General features: G+C 39.4%; 1 protein-coding gene across 1 annotated transcript in view; it reads right to left on the bottom strand.

The window, feature by feature from the left end:
• The window catches only part of KCTD20 (potassium channel tetramerization domain containing 20), a 35,714-nt gene extending 35,524 nt beyond the window's left edge, over positions 1-190 (bottom strand). The window contains exon 1 of the mRNA XM_042938576.1: positions 135-190. The gene's annotated coding sequence lies outside the window, so the exon portion shown is untranslated. The remainder of the gene's footprint in view (positions 1-134) is intronic.
• Positions 191-18,211: the final 18,021 nt, after the last annotated feature.

Here is an 18,211-nt window from a genome sequence, read left to right as displayed (position 1 = left end):
GTCCCCCGCGGCCTTTCAACTGGGGTCCGACTCGGCGGCCCGAGGAGATGCCCCCCTCCCCCCGCCACAGAGGCAGAGTCCGGGCCCTGCCCGCCGCCACACTCGCCCTACCGGGTGCCCGCGCCGCCACTTACCTGACGCTCCCGCCGCGCTCTCGCGCTCGGGGCCCGAACCCGCCCGGGAGGCGCGCGCACACCGCGCCGCGAGGAGCCGCCGCGGGGACCGGCCGTGCCGCAGCGGCGCGCGCCCCCCACCCTGGCCGGCGCGGCCACGCGGCTGAGTCACCCGGCGCTTCACATTAAGAGTCCCCACGGCGCGCGGGGCACGCCGGGAAGGCCGGGCTCCCGGCCCGCCGCCGGGGCGGCCGCGGAGGGGTGTCCTCTTTCTTTCCCGACACGCCCCCCCACCCCCGTCCGTGGGAGGACGCTCTCACTCCAGCGCAGCTGGGGTGGATGCGATTTCTGAGCTGCGGATGCCCCCTCTCAATTATTAAAGGTATACAACGGAAAGTTACTAGTTACCTGGGTTGTTAAATAATCTTCGCAAAGCCCCAGGACAGCAATACTTAAAGAGAATTGCGGAGCCCCGATCTCTCCAACCGTTTGGGGGAAGGGGGTACGTAGCAAGAGTAACCGAGGTCCTTAAACACGTTTTGCTTAAAAACTATTCTGGATATACGTTCTGGCCAAAGGAGGGGGGGGGGGGTGGTGAAGCCTGGAGCCTGCTTCAGATTCTGTGTCTCCCTCTCTCTCTGCCCTCCCCCGCTTACACTCTGTCTCTCTCAAAAATAAATAAACATTAAATCAACCGAAGCGGATTATTGGAAAACTGGTTGTGCTAGTAAAATATTTCAACACCCGAAAAACAATGTATGGTCCGTGTCCTATAAAACGAGTGCTGAAAACATAAAGGAAAGAAATAGCATCAATCCTTATTGTCTTGACTTTAATTTTTTTTTTTTTTTTTTAGAGAGAGAGAGAGAGAGAGGGAGAGAGAGCAGGGGAGAGGGCCAGAGGAGGAGAGAGAATCCCAAGCAGGCTCCATGTTCAGTGTAGAGCCCCACCACCTTGGGATCACGACCCCTCCAGAAACCAAGAGTCCGATGCTCAACCAACTGAGTCACCAAGGTGCCCCTATTGTCCTCATTTCTAGTGGCTTTTGTGTTTTTAAAAGTTATAAAGTTATATTGATTATGCAAACTGCTTTATTTTAAAATTGTTGAAAACCATATACGTTAATAGCATGATTTCTTAAATTCTGAGTCAACTTTTTTTGTTACAAAAGTCTCTGGAAACTAATTTGGGGCTAAAGATTAGGATTAGAATTGAAGTGGAAGGAATATGAGGAAACTGTTTTGATTCTCATTCCAATAGGTTGCAAATGGTTGCTGGATACTTGTATAGCAAAATTGCATTGTCAGGGTCAATAACTTTAATTTTGAAAACTGAAGCTATACATTTTTCATTATAATTGGATCTTAGAGGTCTTAGACAATCTTAGGATCCAAACTTTACAACCAAAGTAACATAGAGGATTGTTCAAACTAATGCCTTTATTTCCATTTCTATAAAGTACAATGTTATGCCTCCTTTCTGGAAAACTTTCTCTGCAGACTTGTAATATACAAAAATCTGGCACAAAAGTCAGACAAGTCATTACAGGCTAATGACTGTATCTTTTAATTAATAGTTAAGACTAAATTGTTCTCTTCTTGCCTATAATTTCATATAATGAATAGAATATCAGATCTAGCACTTTTTTGGGGTAGACACCAAGGAGATGAAAAATGAGAAATGTATATTCACAGAAAGCACTGGTTCATGCTGATTTTTATCATTTATTTATAAGTTAATGTATCTCCAAACATGAATCTCTCAGAAGTATTCATATCTGAAGCTGAAAACCCTTTCTAATGTCACATTGGCAGACCTGGAATTTTCCATTTCCATAATGGCTAGTTCAGAAGGCGATACAGTTTATCTGATCAACTGTGATGAGTCTCCTTAAATATGATATCTACTACCAGTAAATTTTACAAAGCACCTTTTCCACTATTTTACATTGCTTAAAATTCTGAACAACTCTGGGAGATGGATTTTACTACTCAGATTACAAATGAGGAAAACAAGACATAAACAAGAATCTAAGGTCATTAAACTATGAAGTGGTGCTGGTGGGCTGAGAATCTAGATCATTTGCCCCCCAAATTCTTGCTCAGCATCCACTGAGCATATGGCAGTTCTGATAATTGCCTCCAGTTGAACTCCTCAGTGCCTCTAGGAAGCACCTTAAATGCCTTCAGCTGTCAACACCGAACCATTTAAGGTTGATTGTATCTCAGAATGAAAATATTTTCAAAGCAATAACTATTATCAGTTATTGTATAAGAAACTAATTATCCTTTTTACATAGTACATCATATGTAGTAAATGTAAAAACAATGCAAAAATCCCAAGATTTTTGAACTCTCAAAGTAATTATATTTGCATTTTTAAAAACTAAATGATTTAGGTTGTATGATTTCTAGATCACTGCGGACGTACAAAAAAAAAGGAGACTTTTTAAAAGACTAATCACTTTCATTTGTAAGTCCAAAATTGTGCTCAAATGTAGATGTAAATAGCTATTTAATTTCTGACTTTCTGGAGAGGGGCCGGAACCCTGCAGTTAACCCAAAATATATTCACAAGAATCCTTTTTCCTTCACTTCTATCAGTTCACCTTTGTTAACAATCTCTTCATGAAAGTCACAAAGGAAACGAAGAGTGGACCTTGAAAACATAATCAACCAAAGAATCGTGAATTTTAAGTTTTTAGTGGCTGGAATTTGCTACTGGATCTTTATTAGTATATATCTGCTTTACGTACAACTTCGGTAAGCCTTTTAGTCTCACTTACAATGTCTCATCTACAAATTCAACAAAACGTGTAGCCACAACTCAAAGGTAGGATCTCAGGAGAATTATGTAGCCGATGATAGCAGGCTTTCAACTTTAAAAAGTTAAATTTGGTTATTTGGGTAACCAAGTTAGAGATAAGGGAAAGTGAATCTAGGTAAGAGTATTCCACTATTAAGTAAAAGAGAAATGATAGAATATCCCAGTTTCGTAACTCCCTGTGAATTAATATAGGCATTAGGCCTTAACAGCTAGGATCGTAAAAAGAGAATTAGACATTATGTACCTCCTGAGGAAAGACCACACCACCACTTAAAATGCTGCTAAAAAGATCAAACCTGAATCTGATATAGACTTGAGATCCAGCTGCCAGTTTGTAGGAAACTCAGGAATATGTTGAACTGTATCATGATCATGCAATCTGCAAAGTCCTCACTATGGGAAACTACAAGTCAAAGAGCCTCCGTTCTTCAAGATTATAAAGTTAAAAAAAAAATGACTTAAAAGATATATCAAAAAAAATTTTTAACTGTGTTTTGTGTGTTAAGGGAGAGACTATACTGTCTAGGAGTGAACATTTGGGTGGAAAAATCATTAAAGAAAAAAGGAAATGAAAGTGATGCTATAAAAGTTAGGATAATGGTTACTTACAAGGTGCTGGTGGTAGCAAATGATTGAGAAGGGACACTTGGAAGGAGCTTCTAAGGGTAGGTAGCAAAGTTTCTTCACCTGGGGATGGTGTTTGCCTTAGAATAATTTCTTAAGGTAAATATTTCCTTTATAGTATCTTCTGATTCTGTGTTTTGTTTTATTTTATTTTATTTTATTTTATTTTATTTTATTTTATTTTATTTTATTTTATCTTATTTTGTTTTATTCTATTTTATTCTATTTTAATGTATTTATTTTGAGGGGGGAGGGGCATAGAGATTGTGAGAAAATCCCAAGTAGGCTCCACACTCATCGCAGAGACCAGTATGGGGCTTGATCTCACGAAACATGAGATCATGACCTGAGCTGAGATCCAGAATTGGACATTTAATGGACTGAGCCACCCAGGCGCCCCTCTGTGTTTTATTTTATGATAAAAAGATTAAAAGGAAAAAAAGGTTGGAGAGACAGGCCAGTCCTACCCAAGAGCTGAAATGTATTTTCTCCATACCTAGCTATTTTCCAATGTATCCATTTGGTTTCCTGGAACACTATTAAGGCTAAATTATTTAAAGAAGAAAAATGCGTAAAAAAAAAAAACAACCCAAATCCTTGGGAAGACAGTCTATATTGTAATACAGTTTTGAGTTATTGTCTTTTTTTAGAAGGTAAGGGATAAGTAGGTAGTAGAGTATATTTTGAGTGTTAGAGAAAAGGTAAATGGAATGATGAAAGATAAGGAACAGTTTCCTGAAACTTAATGGTTAGATTCCTATAATGGTCAGGAGAGTAATCTATAACATTTCCCATGGAGATTTTGATAGGGGCAAGAGCTCCCTCCCTCGCTCTCTCACATGTGAGGACAATTCATCTCAGAATTCTCGAACTTTTTAAAAGGGCATAGAATGCTTAGCTTGAGACTCAAGAATCAAATAAACCTCTGTAAATAGAAGTCCTATGGGGAGCCAGAATAGGAGAGTCAGAAAATGTAGAAATACGTTAGCCTGGGGCTACAGCAGACGCTGGGTGTAAACTGATAATATGTTTATCTCTCATTACTTGTGTTACAGTTTATAGACTCTGACCTTCCAAATCCCATGCACCAGCTCTGATAGCACACATTGTCTCTGTTTATGAACACAGAAGTCTCACTTGAACCCAATACTGAGAATGCTGGGAATTTTTTTTTTAACTTTGTAAGAGTTTTTTTTTTTAATTTTTTTTTTAACATTTATTTATTTTTGAGACAGAGAGAGACAGAGCATGAATGGGGGAGGGGCAGAGAGAGAGGGAGACACAGAATCCGAAGCAGGCTGCAGGCTCTGAGCCATCAGCCCAGAGCCTGACGCGGGGCTCGAACTCACGGACCGCGAGATCGTGACCTGAGCTGAAGTCAGACGCTCAACCGACTGAGCCACCCAGATGCCCCAACTTTGTAAGAGTTTTAAATGAACTGCATCTGAAAAAGAAAACAAATAGGCCCTTAAATATATATTCTTCAAACTAGGGTTTGAACCAGTAAACTTTAGGCTTGCAAAATAGACTCCAGTTACCCATTGACCCACCACAGAAAACCAAGACATTCTTTTACCTTGCTCAAACCATACCTGCTCTTTCCCTCAAAATTTCAGTAACTGAGATAAGGCAGAGTCTGTTTACTGAAGTATGTGTCCTGGCCCCTTACCTTCACTCTTTAGGAAACGTTATCATGAAAAACAGATAAACAGTAAGATAAATGATGGGAAGTAGGGCAATTCAGGAAGGTTTCTTCTGCTTGTTAACCAGGAGCCCAAACAGAGTGTTCTTGTTTATTCGGAGTAGTAATGCCCACTTGGAAGTACATCACCGTGCTTGTGACAGTACAAACTCCCTGAAAAAGGAAGTACAAACACATGAAGTGGTATCCGATTCCTAAGGCAGTGTGATGTGGTGAAAAAGACATTGGAAAAAGAGCCAGATGACCTCAGGTTAAGGCTCTTCCAACACTTACTGGCTGAGGAAGTCACACACAAGCTTGTGTTTCCTAATTTGTAACATGATAACATGTTTTCCTTGAGGTTGTTATGAGGAAGAAAATATCAAATATTTATGCAAGAGTATATAATCAAAATATATGCAAGAGTATATAATCGAAAGCACTAGAGAAATTTGAGGTACTCTTAGTATTTGTTATTTTTTTTATTTAAAACAATTTTTTTATTGAAGTATGGTTGACTATTAATGTCATATGCACATGTTCCATCCAAACTAATATTATCTTTTTTAAAAATACTTTTTTTTAATGTTTATTTATTTTTGAGAGAGAGAGAGAGAGAGTCAGACAGAGTGTGAACAGGGGAGGGACAGAGAGAGAGGGAGACACAGAATCCACAGCAGGCAGGCTCCAGGCTCTGAGCTGTCAGCACAGAGTCTGATGTGGGGCTCAAGCTCACAGACCCGGGATATCATGACCTAAGCCGAAGTCAGACGCTTAACTGGCTGAGCCACCCAGGCACCCCAAATAAATATTATCTTTAAAAGGAACACCCAGTGAGATAAAGTTGTCCTCCTTAATGTCAACCATAAGTTGTTTATATATCAAAATATACTGCTTTCCTCAACATTGTGCAGTTTGAATGAAAATAAAGCCATGTTTGTGATGAGTACTGGGTATTGTATGTAAGTGATGAATCACTGAATCCTACTCCTGAAACCAATATTGCACTATATGTTACCTAGTGATAAATAAACATTTTTTTAATTAAAAATAAAAATAACAAAAATAAAATAAAACCATGTTATAGTGACAAAATAGTTTCAGTATTTTCTCCTTTTATCCATAATCATTGGTAACAATCGAGTTGCTATTTTATTTTACTTTTTTTTTTTGCAGTTTTTAAAAAGTTTAATTTGAGAGAGAGAGCATGCACATGTGTGCATGCGTGAGGACGAGAGACAGAGAGAGAGGAAGAAATGGGGCCAGCATGCAGCCCCATGCAGGGTTCGATCCCATAAACTGTGAGATCATGACCTGAGCCAAAATCAGGAGTTGGTTGCTTAACTGACTGAACCACCCAAGTGCCTCTTTTCTTCTTTTCTTAAGAGGGCATTTGGTTCTCTACCTGATGTGTCCTTAGTGCAGTTTTTTAATGGTACAGTAAGTAAGTGTCCTCATAAATTCTTATTTAAAAAAAAAAAAAATTTTTTTAACGTTTATTTATTTTTGAGACAGAGAGAGAGACAGAGCATGAACGGGGGAGGAGCAGAGAGAGAGGGAGACACAGAATCGGAAGCAGGCTCCAGGCTCCGAGCCATCAGCCCAGAGCCTGACGCGGGGCTCGAACTCACGGACCGCGAGATTGTGACCTGAGCTGAAGTCGGACACTTAACCGACTGAGCCACCCAGGCGCCCCATAAATTCTTATTTTTAAAGGGTTGCCAAATACACACATACACATACACACCTGGCTGAAGAAATTATGGGAAACTACTAACTCAGTCCTTCCTTAGCCACTCTTTGTTCTTTTGTTTTGTGTTGTGTTGTTTTGTTTTAATGTTAGCTCTATGCCCAAAGTGGGGCTTGAACTCACAACCCTGAGATCAAGGGTTGCTTGCTGTCTGTACAGACTGAGCCAGGCAGGTGCCCCAAGCACTCTGAATTTTTTTTAATTTAATTTTTAATTTTTTTAAATTTACATCCAAATTAGTTAGCATATAGTGAAACAATGATTTCAGGAGTAGATTCCTTAATGCCCCTTACCCATTTAGCCCATCCCCCCTCCCACCACCCCTCCAGCAACCCTCAGTTTGTTCTCCATATTTATGAGTCTCTTCTATTTGTCCCCCTCCCTGTTTTTATATTATTTTTGTTTCCCTTCCCTTATGTTCATCTGTTTTTCTCTTGAAAGCTTCATATGAGTGAAGTCATATGATTTGTGTCTTTCTCTGACTGACTAATTTCACTTAGCATAATACCCTCCAGTTCCATCCACGTAGTTGCAAATGGCAAGATTTCATTCTTTTTGATTGCCGAGTAATACTCCATTTTGTGTGTGTGTGTGTGTGTGTGTGTGTGTGTGTGTGTGTGTGTGTGTATACCACATCTTCTTTATCCATTCATCCATCGATGGACATTTGGGCTCTTTCCATACTTGGGCTATTGCTGATAGTGCTGCTATAAAACATTGGGGTGCATGTGTCCCTTCGAAACAGCACACCCGTATCCCTTGGATAAATGCCTAGTAGTGCAATTGCTGGGTCGTAGGGTAGTTCTGTTTTTAGTTTTTTGAGGAATTGTGATCGTTTCGGCAGCACATATACTAAAATAGTTTTTTGAGGAACCTCCATACTTCCAGAGTGGCTGCACCAGCTTGCATTCCCATCAACCACTCTGAATTTTAATAACATGATAGCAACATAAAAAGAAGGTTGAAAAGAGCAATTTCAGAATGTTTCTCTTCTTGCTCTGAGTCTCTGAAGCACTTTAAATAGCAATTTGGGTTATTCCCTCTTGTTCTTTATTGTAAATGCAGGTAGGCCCTAAGATGCTGAAAATTAGATGTTCAGGCTTGGGGGTCGAGATCAGATACAAGTATCCCTTGGTTTTTGAAAGTCTGAGTGATACTACTCTGCTTTTACAAAAAAACCTGTATTAGTACCTGTTTTCACCAATCGAAAAAACTCCGAAGAGGAATTTTGTTTTTATTTTTAAAAAGGCAAAAAACAGAAATTGCGTTCAGCATTTGTTTTGCAGCAAACTGTTATAGAGGCAGTGTGTACACTCAGCACAAGTTTCTTCCCCCGGAACCACACTCAGCGTCTCAGCATCAAGCTGCCATAGCTTCGAACTGTGTCTAAGAGCATCTGGCTTTATCTCCATTTATGTCATGTATTTATTAGCAAGATGTATCCTTAAGGTGTCAGAGAGGCTTAAGAGAGGTTATTTTCTTGGGCCTGGGAATGCTCAACATTTTTTCCATATAGTTACTGGAGATTTCTTCTTCTTATCTTTATTTCATAAGAACGCTCTACTTTCGGGTAGTGGGGGATACCTGTGCTTAGAAATTGACTTTGAGAGAGGTGCCTGGGTAGCTTAGTTGGTTAAGCGTCAGACTTCAGCTCAGGTCATGATCTTAGAGTTTGTGAGTTTGAGCCCCGCCTTGGGCTCTGTACTGACAGCTCAGAGCCTGGGGCCTGCTTTGGATTCTGTGTCTCCCTCTCTGTCTGCCCCTCCTCTGCTTATGCTCTGTCTCTCACTCTCTGTCAATAATAAATAAACATAAGAAAAAAATAAAGAAATTGACTTTGAGGAGCAGTAAAATGAGAAAAGGCTGAACAGGGATTAACGAGATCAGGCATCTGGTATCAGCCTGGTCTCTTGTAGGTCAATCATCACCTCTATGTCTGATTTTTTTTTTCTTTTTATCCAAAAGTTAGAAGTTTTAGATCAAATGATAGCTGCCATTTATTCACTACCTTCCATATGGTAGTGTTAAGAGATAAACTGATATTAAAAGATATTAAATTGATAAAAGATATTAAAAATTTTAAGAGTTTATAGTCATAAAAAAGAGTGAAATCTTGCCATTTGCAACAGCATGGATGGACCTGGAGAGTATTATGCTAAGTGAAGCAAGTCAGACAGAGAAAGAGAAATACTGTATGATTTCACTCATATGTGGAAACTAAGAAACAGACAAACAAAACAAAACAGAGACATACTCGTAGATACAGAGAACAGACTGAAGGTTTTTGCCACAGGGGAGGAGGGGATGCATGAAATAGGTGAAAGGGATTAAGAGGTACAATCTTCCAGTTACAAAAGAAAGAAGACACCGGGATGTAACGTACAAGGTAGGGAATATAGTCAATAATATTCTAACAACTTTGTATGGTGACAGATGGTAACTAGAGTTACTGTGGTAACCATTTCATAAATCTATAAATATTGAATCACTGTGTTGTACACTGGAAAAGCAATATTGTATGTCAATTATTCTTCAATAAATACAAATAAAACTAAAAACATTAAGAGCTTATTTGAGCAAAAACTGATTTGAACCAGGCATCATCCAATCCAGTAGATAGAGAGGAGCTCTGAAGAGTTGTAAAAAGGAAAGACTTATAGGCAGAAGTGAGTGGGAACAAAGAAGTTATTGCTAGGCAAAAAAGCAGGTTGGTTATTGCAAAGTTACCTTCCTTTAGGGGATTACAGGGGTCTATTAGACAAATTCCCTAATGGGTGCTGATCAGTGATTCCTGATTGACTGGTTTAAGATTCCATTTCTGAGAGAGCCAAACCTGTAATTAAGTTTCCATTTGGTGATGTGGAGCATAGCATAAGCAATTCCATTTTGGGTCTGTTGTCTTGTTTTTTAACAGTAAGCAGATGTTAACTCTAATTCTCCTAGCAGCCTGGCAGGACATAGTCCCATAATAAAGATATAGAAATCAAGGCTCAAAGAGATGAAGTTATTTCAGGTTGCATTAGGTGAACTCCATGGAGCCATTTTAGCTTTGAAGTTCTAGGATTACTGGGGCACTTGGGTGGCTTAGTTGGTTGGGCGTCCGGCTCTTGATTTCTGCTCTGGTCTTAATCTCAGGATCATGAGTTCAAGCCCCTTGTTGAGCTCCACACTGGGCGTGGAGCTACTTAAAAAAAAAAAAAAAAAAAAAAAAAAAGAAAGGAAGAAAAGAAATTCTAGGCTTACTGAGAAAATCTATCCCTTTGGTTTCATGTTTCCCTTTTAGAAATTTCATTGTTCGGGATTCAGTCACAAAATGCCTTTCTTTCTAAGGAAAGGGCCTTAGAAATCATTAATGTCAGGGTTTTCGATTGTTAAGAAGGAATCTAAGGTCCAAAGAGGATGAGTGACCAGCCTATGGTTGTGATTTATTTCCTCTTTCAAGTTTACCTGTAATGCTCATTGTAACCTGATTCTACCTGGGTGGAAATATGTATAGGAAGGTGTGTCAGGAAATGGAGTTTTTATTTTTTAATATGAAATTCAGTAATTTTTAAATGTTTATTTTGAGAGGAAGAGAGAGAGAAAGGGAGAAGCAGAGAGAGAAAAAGAGAATCCCAAGCAGGCTCTGTGCTATCAGGGGAGAGCCCAACACGGGGCTCTGTCTCATGAATCATGAGATCATGACCTGAGCCAAAATTAAGAGTCAGATGCCCGACTGACTGAACCATCCAGGCATCTCAGAAAGTGGAATTTGGCCTGGGCTCCAAAAGCTTCTTAAAAATGACCTTGGTATGTGTGTAAATATTGTCTGTCCAAATAAGCAGAATTTCCAAGACTCGAAGGTCACTGGAGGATGGTCCTTTTCTTTGGAGAGGTATAAATTGATGTAGTGAAACTTTTGCCTAGAATCACCGACCACTGAAAAGTCAAGAAAGAGTCACACATAATTAAAAAGCAATTTAATTTAATGTGTCATTAAAATAATTCTTAAAAAGTAAGCACAAATATAGAGATATTTTTACATTTTAAAATTTTCCAAACACTAGGGGCGCCTGGGTGGCTCAGTTGGTTAAGCCTCCGACTTCAGCTCAGGTCATGATCTCACTGGGACTCTGTGCTGACAGCTCAGAGCCTGGAGCCTGCTTTGGATTCTGTGTCTCCCTCTCTCCCTGCCCCTCCCCCACTCACACTGTGTGTGTGTGTGTGTGTGTGTGTGTGTGTGTGTGTGTGTGTGTGTGAAAAATAAACATGTAAAAAAAATTATCCAAACACTGAAAACAGGATAAATTTCTGTAAATAATAAACTTTCAATAAACATTATAAGTAATTATTATTATGGCTGAGAGGTAGAATTCTGATGGAAGGAGAAGAAAGAAGGGGGGAGGCAATACTACATTAAAAGAAAAAAGGAAGAAGAAAAAAAAGGGAGAGAAACATGGGAAGAAAAAGTTAGAGGTGGAGAGAAGGAAAAGAAAGAAGAATGACAAAGAGTTAGCAAAGGAGGAGGAGCCAGAGAGGGAGAGAGAAACTGGAAGTGGAGGAAAGGAGGAATCTGGTCTTAGAAAGGAGAGAAAGACTAAGAACAAAGAAGATTCTCAGTGGAGGCCAGGAGAGAAGAGTTAGGAGTGTTCCTTTTTTCATCAACAAACGTTTATTGCCTACTGTGTGCACTCTGATAAATTCATGTCCTGGGAGAAACCAATTATGTATCACTCTACTGGAAGAGAGTTAATGATTTCATTTCTTTAAGCACCTTTTCTTTTTCTGAGAATGAAAAGTAATCTATGCTCATTTAGAAAATTTGGAAAATAGAGAGTGGAATAAAGAGTCTCTAATTCTCTTCCTCTGGGAAAAAGAGGGAAAAAGAACCCCTGACTCTAGCCTATTGATATGTTACTGTCTTTGTTTTATGTTCTTTCTGGTGCTCGGTTTGAAGGGCAGCAGCTCCCCAGGGCACACTCTTCTCCTGGAGATGGCAAGTGTGTAAGCAGAGACACTCTAGGCCCCTTCAGGCCCGGGTTGGAACTAGCACACTGTCATTACTGCCCCATCTCATGGAGCCACTGAAGCAACATGGGGCCAATAATCGTATGGGTCTATCTAACTTTATATCATATAAAAAGTATAGCTTCCTAGATATAACATAAATTTATGTTTGTACTTTTACCTCTTCTGGGACAATGCAAGGACCATAGAACACTTTGAAAGTCACTTTTTAAAACAACTATGTTGTCACACCTCCTCTTCTCTCCTGGAATGACATGCATGGTTCATAGGAACTATGTACAAATCCAATTTAAAAAATCTACATAACGCCCTTCTCATAGAGGAGAACGAGTGGAAAGTAATTTACAATAGCAGTTATCATAAAACGGTACATATTTCAGTATGCTAATACTCAGGCTTAATACAAGAGAAGACTCAATTAAGTAGTCATTTGGTTGCACTTATATATAGAATCACTGGGAATGTGACAGCCACAAATACAGTCTGGAAAGGTATGTTAAACTAGGAGCTCAATTACCATGTGCGGCGCTGTAGTCTATGATCTGATTTTCGGATATAGCAAACACATTTTGGTAAAGTTCAGAAAAACAATAACAGTGAAAGTATGTTTCTCTTGATTTCTCTGGATCTATGCTGTAGATGAATTCTTAGAAAATCCGGTGTATGTAAAACCCACACAAATAATTTTGGGGTTTATGTGTGAAACGGATTTAAGTTCTAAACTCAGATAATTATACATGGACTTTTTGCCTACTTTTTGTGAATAGCCAGAGGAACAGCGTAAATATAGTATACAGGTTGCAGTACAATTTTGGGGGGGCGGGCAGAATCTTGACAGGCATTGGAGTAGGTCTAGGGTACCTGATTGGCCCTGTTAAATCTGAATATAAACCTCTACTAATATCACTATACAAATACACAAGAACATTTTCAACAACACCCCGTGGGGACTGGTACTGCCCACAGTGGAGTCCACTTATATATTCTGTACCATAAAGTTTTTGGTCACTGTTGTAACCTAGCATCTAGCACAGAACCTGGCACATAGTAGGAATTCAAGGAATATTCTCTTAAGTGATTGAACACAAGGGTGTTCTTTTTACTTACGTAGCATTTTTCATCTTCGCTAGGATAATGACTCACAAATTTAAATTTCCAGCCCTGATCTCTCTTCTGAGCTCCAAATTTGTTTTGGCAAATGCTCACTTAGTATCTTCACTTGAATGCCTTTCATTCAGGGACAGCATTGAATATATTCAATTTACCATTTCCTGTCACCAACACCCCTCTCCCAAAATAAAATCTACCACTAAACAAGGCCAACTATTAATTCTGTGCTGGAGTTCTCTGGTTTACTAACTGCCACCATAATCGACTTATCTGCTTCAACAAAAACCTGGGCATCTCCCTATCATCCTGTTTTCTAATCAATCAGTTCTACTCCTTCAGAAATGTGAGCGATTATTAGTTCTCTCGTATGCCAGTTTCTCTTGGATATCGCAAATATAGGTTTGGTTTCACTTGGCCTTTATACACCCAAACTGTTCTACCAAAACTAAGGAGGATTTCAGTTATACCATGAACTAATTTTCTAATCTGATTAGAATTTATAATAGCTACCTCACTTGATTAGACTCAGCCAATTTATTTACTGTTTCATTCCATTTTGAACTCTTTTCCAAAGAGGCCACAACTCTTATGAATTAACACAAAGGTCTACTAAATTTTAGATCTGTTCATGACTTTATCTCTAAGTTTTTATTCTGAAAAATTTAAAACATAAAGAAAAATTGAGGGTGTAGTATATTTCACACGCGTATAACTACTATTTACATTAAAAATTGTCAATGTTTCCTCATATTTGCTTTATTCATTTAACTATTTTACTGACTCATTTGAAAGTAAGTGGCAGACAACCTGACATTTTACCCCCCAAATATTTGAAAATGTAACTCCTAAAAATAAGGGCACAAATTAAATAAATAAATAAAATTAAGGGCAAAAATTAAATAAATAAAAATAAGGGCGATCTCTGTATTCCTGTAATAGCTTTATTGTGTCCAGGAAAAGTAACATTAGTTCCTCAATACCATTTTTTTTATAGCAGTCTTTCTTTTTTTTTAAAAAAAAGCCAGAATCCAAAGTTCACACATTGCGCTTGGTTGTTTTATTTCTTTAGCCTTTTTAAATCTAGAGCAATGTTCCCCATCTGCCTACCATTTTATCTCTCTATAATACTAATTTTTTAAAAAGATTAGTCAGTTATTTTTTAGAATGTTCGCATGACTTTTTCTGACTTGTAACAATTTCCAAGGTTATTCTGTTTCAGAGGATTTGTCTTTATCTTTCAATATATGATTTTTACTGAATATTAATTTGTTTTAATATTTGCAATTTTCAGTTGTTCTTTCCTCCCCTTAGACTATTTCCTCTTTTAGTATCCTGGTCTTGTTTCCTGGATACAATATTTTTCTGATGATACTATAATTTCTTGGAAGTGTTTTTATGCTCCCTGTTGTCTCTGTTTTTTGTGATTCCTTTTCCTGATTCTTACATATTGGAGGTTTTTTTACTTTCTCATGGTGAAGGTTTTTCTCTGTTGAGAAAATCTGTTGATTTTTGTCCATTCATATATTAAGAGTGAAGTCCTAAAAGCTGATTGGAGGCCCCAAGTGTGTGTTTGAGTCTTGTCAGTTAAAGGCTGTTTCTTTAGGAACCCCCAAATGTCAGTATCTGTGGCTCTTTTTTTCTGGCATGGTTCATTTTTTGCTGAGATGTATCCTTTATTCTTTGCTAGACAGTAGAACCTGGCTGCAAACGTCCGTGTCTGAGCAGAAGAAACAGACTGGGTGTCTCATTTTCAGTTTCAGACTTCATTCCTCTCGATATCTCCCTCTTACTCCGATCTATGTCTAGTGTTGCCACATCTAGAACTCCTTTGGTTTCCTTTCTCCAGAGGTGACATTTCCTGTTTCCTGTGGAGGTAAAAGTAGTAGCCTGATGATATCAGGTGGAGTGGGGATGTGGGGATCTGTCCACTTATTAAACAAATTTTCAAACAAATCTCCCTTTTCAGCACTACATTCCTCCCATCTCCATTTCGCTAACTTCTTGAGTCTTTCCAGGGTTTCTCAGGGTGACCTGCCTTGCTTCTCCTTGGTTTCTCCTTCTCCAACCACTTTGGCTTGACCTTCTTTGCGTCTGCTAAATCCTCCATTTTCTATTTTCACGCATTGCAGTTTGGGGTGACTACCAGTTCAATCAAAATGAAATCTGTCTTTTCCTTTGCTTCCTTGTTATTTTTGAGAGAAGTGATAGGGGAAGATCTCTGCTATCTTGAATTGAAAAGCCTTCACTGTTTTTTAGTTCTTCAAGTGCCTTGAATTCTTGACTGCCTTTGGGCTTTTGCATGTGGTGTACTGGTTCTCTGACACATTCCTTTTCCCTCCCTCCTCTTCCCTCTTGGCCAATTCCAAGTAATCTTTTATTTATTTATTTTTAATGTTTTATTATTTATTTGTGAGAGGAGAGAGAGAGAGAGACAGAGTGTGAACAGGGGAGGGGCAGAGAGAGAGGGAGACAGAATCCAAAGCAGGCTCTAGGCTCTGAGCTGTCAGCACAGAGCCCAACACGGGGCTCCAATCCACAAGTTGGAAGGTCATGACCCGAGCTGACGTCGGACACCCAACTGACTGAGCCACCCAGGCGCCCCCATGTCATCTTTTAGATCCCGGCTTAAACATCATTCCTACATGAGTCCTGTCTGACCCCCCCAGACTAGGTTAGGTCCACTCCCTATAGTATATTCTCACAATACCTACCTTGATTCTAATTAAGTATATATGTCTGCCTCCCCTGCTAGATTGTTACCTCCACAAGGGAAGGGACCACTTCTGTCTTGCTGACTGCTATATCCCCTGTGTCTAGTGCAATACTTAGCATTTAGTAGGGGATTAATATATATATTTTTCATTGTTAATCAACATACATTACTCATTATAAAAATTTGTGGCTAGGGGCACCTGGCTGGCTCAGTCAGTAGAGCATGCGACTCTTGATCTTGAGGTTGTGAGTTCAAGCCCCAAGTTGGGTGTAGAGATTACTTAAAAAAAAAAAAAAAAAGATTTGTAGCTGGATTCACAGTTACTACCAACCAAGAAGTAGTTATTTAGAGTTTAACGATCTTAGTTTTTATGATTGTTCAATTATTGTTACAGAAATACTATAATATGGACTCTTGTCCATCTCCAAACTTATTTTACAATGAACACTTTTAAAATTATAATGTACTAGGGGTGCCTGAGTGGCTCAGTTGGCTGAGCATCCGACTTCAGCTCATGGTTCGTGAGTTTGAGCCCCGCATTTGGCCCTCTGTTGTCAGCGAAGAGCCCGCTTAGAATCTTCTGTCTCCCTCTCTCTCTCTGCCCATTCCTCTCTCTCTCAAAAATAAATAAACATTACAAACAATAAAAAAAGTAAAATTAAAATGTACTGATAGTAATGTGCACCCAGATCAGCATAGTGTATGAGTTTCTGCTGTTATAAATGACCAGAGACTGAGTGACCAAAACACAAATTTATTATTATCTTATAGTGCTGGAGGTCAGAAATCTAAAATGGGTTGGCAAGGCTGCATTCCTTCTGGAGGCTCTAGGGGAGAATCATTTTTCTTGCCTTTTTTAGTTTCCAGAGGCTTCCTCTATTCCTAGGTTCATAGAATCTTTCTCATATCATTCTGACCTCTGCTTCCATTGTCATACCTCCTTCTCTGACTCTGACCTTTCTGATTCCCTCTTATAAGGACCCATAGGATTAGGTTTTACCCAGATAATCCATGATAATTAGGTATTTCTCAACAGCTTTAATTTAACCACATCAGCAAAATCTATTTTGCTGTATAAGGTGAAATATCTACAGGTTCTGGGGATTATGATGTGAACATCTTTGGGAGACCATTATTCAGCTTACCATACATAGGCAGCAAAATGTAAATCCTGGGGCAGCTGGGTGGAGCATCTGACTCTTGATTTCAGCTCAGTTCATGATCTCAGGCTGGTCATGATCCCATGATCTCATGGGATAGAGTCCCACTTTGGGCTTAAGATTCTCTCTCTCCCCCTCTGCCCCTCTCCCCTGCTCATGCTCTCTCTCTCTCTCTCTCTAAAATAAAATAAAAATGAGTAAATCCATACATAAATTACTTGCTGTAAGAAATGATAAAAACTTCACTCATACATATTTTTTAGGATTTTATTTATTTTCATTTTTTATTAAAATTTTAAAATGTTTATGTATTTATTTTTAATTTTTTTAAATGTTTACTTATTTTTCAGAGAGAGAGAGAGAGAGAACACAAGCAAGGGAAGGGCAGAGAGAGAGGGAGACACAGAATCAGAGGCAGGCTCCGGGCTCTGAGCTGTCAGCACAGAGCCCGGAGCGGGGCTCGAACCCACGAACCGCGAGATTGTGACCTGAGCCAAAGTCAGATAGATGCTCAACCAACTAAGCCACCCAGGCGCCCCCATTTATTTTTAATTTATTAAAAGTTTATTTATTTTTGGGGCGCCTGGGTGGCGCAGTCGGTTAAGCGTCCGACTTCAGCCAGGTCACGATCTCACGGTCCGTGAGTTCGAGCCCCGCGTCAGGCTCTGAGCCCCGCGTCAGGCGCTGGGCTGATGGCTCGGAGCCTGGAGCCTGTTTCCGATTCTGTGTCTCCCTCTCTCTCTCTGCCCCTCCCCCGTTCATGCTCTGTCTCTCTCTGTCCCAAAAATAAATAAAAAACGTTGGAAAAAAAAAATTAAAAAAAAAAAAAAAAAGTTTATTTATTTTTGAAGGAGAGAGAGAGACACAGAGCGTGAGCAGGGGAGAAGCAGAGAGAGAGAGGGAGACACAGAATCCAAGGCAGGCTCCAGGGTCTGAGCTGTCAGCACGGAGCGCGGGGCTCAAACTCATGAACCATGAGATCATGACCTGAGCTGAAGTCAGACACTTAACTGACTGAGCCACCCAGGCACCCCCATTTTTTAATTTAAATTCTAGTCTCATGTGTACCTTAAACTTTAAGTCAGAACAACTTCCAAAGTAGATAAAATAATTTATTGAGTGAAAAATATCATAAATGCATATTGAAATAATAAGACAAGCATAAACCAATGATTATTAAATAGACAACATACATCAGATCAGTAGCTGCTTCTCCTCCATGTGCAA

This window comes from Panthera leo, chromosome B2, assembly GCF_018350215.1.
Source record: "Panthera leo isolate Ple1 chromosome B2, P.leo_Ple1_pat1.1, whole genome shotgun sequence".
Classification (NCBI taxonomy): domain Eukaryota; kingdom Metazoa; phylum Chordata; class Mammalia; order Carnivora; family Felidae; genus Panthera; species Panthera leo.
The sequence above is the reverse complement of the archived record's forward strand: the minus strand, read 5'-3'. Positions and strand labels throughout refer to the sequence as shown.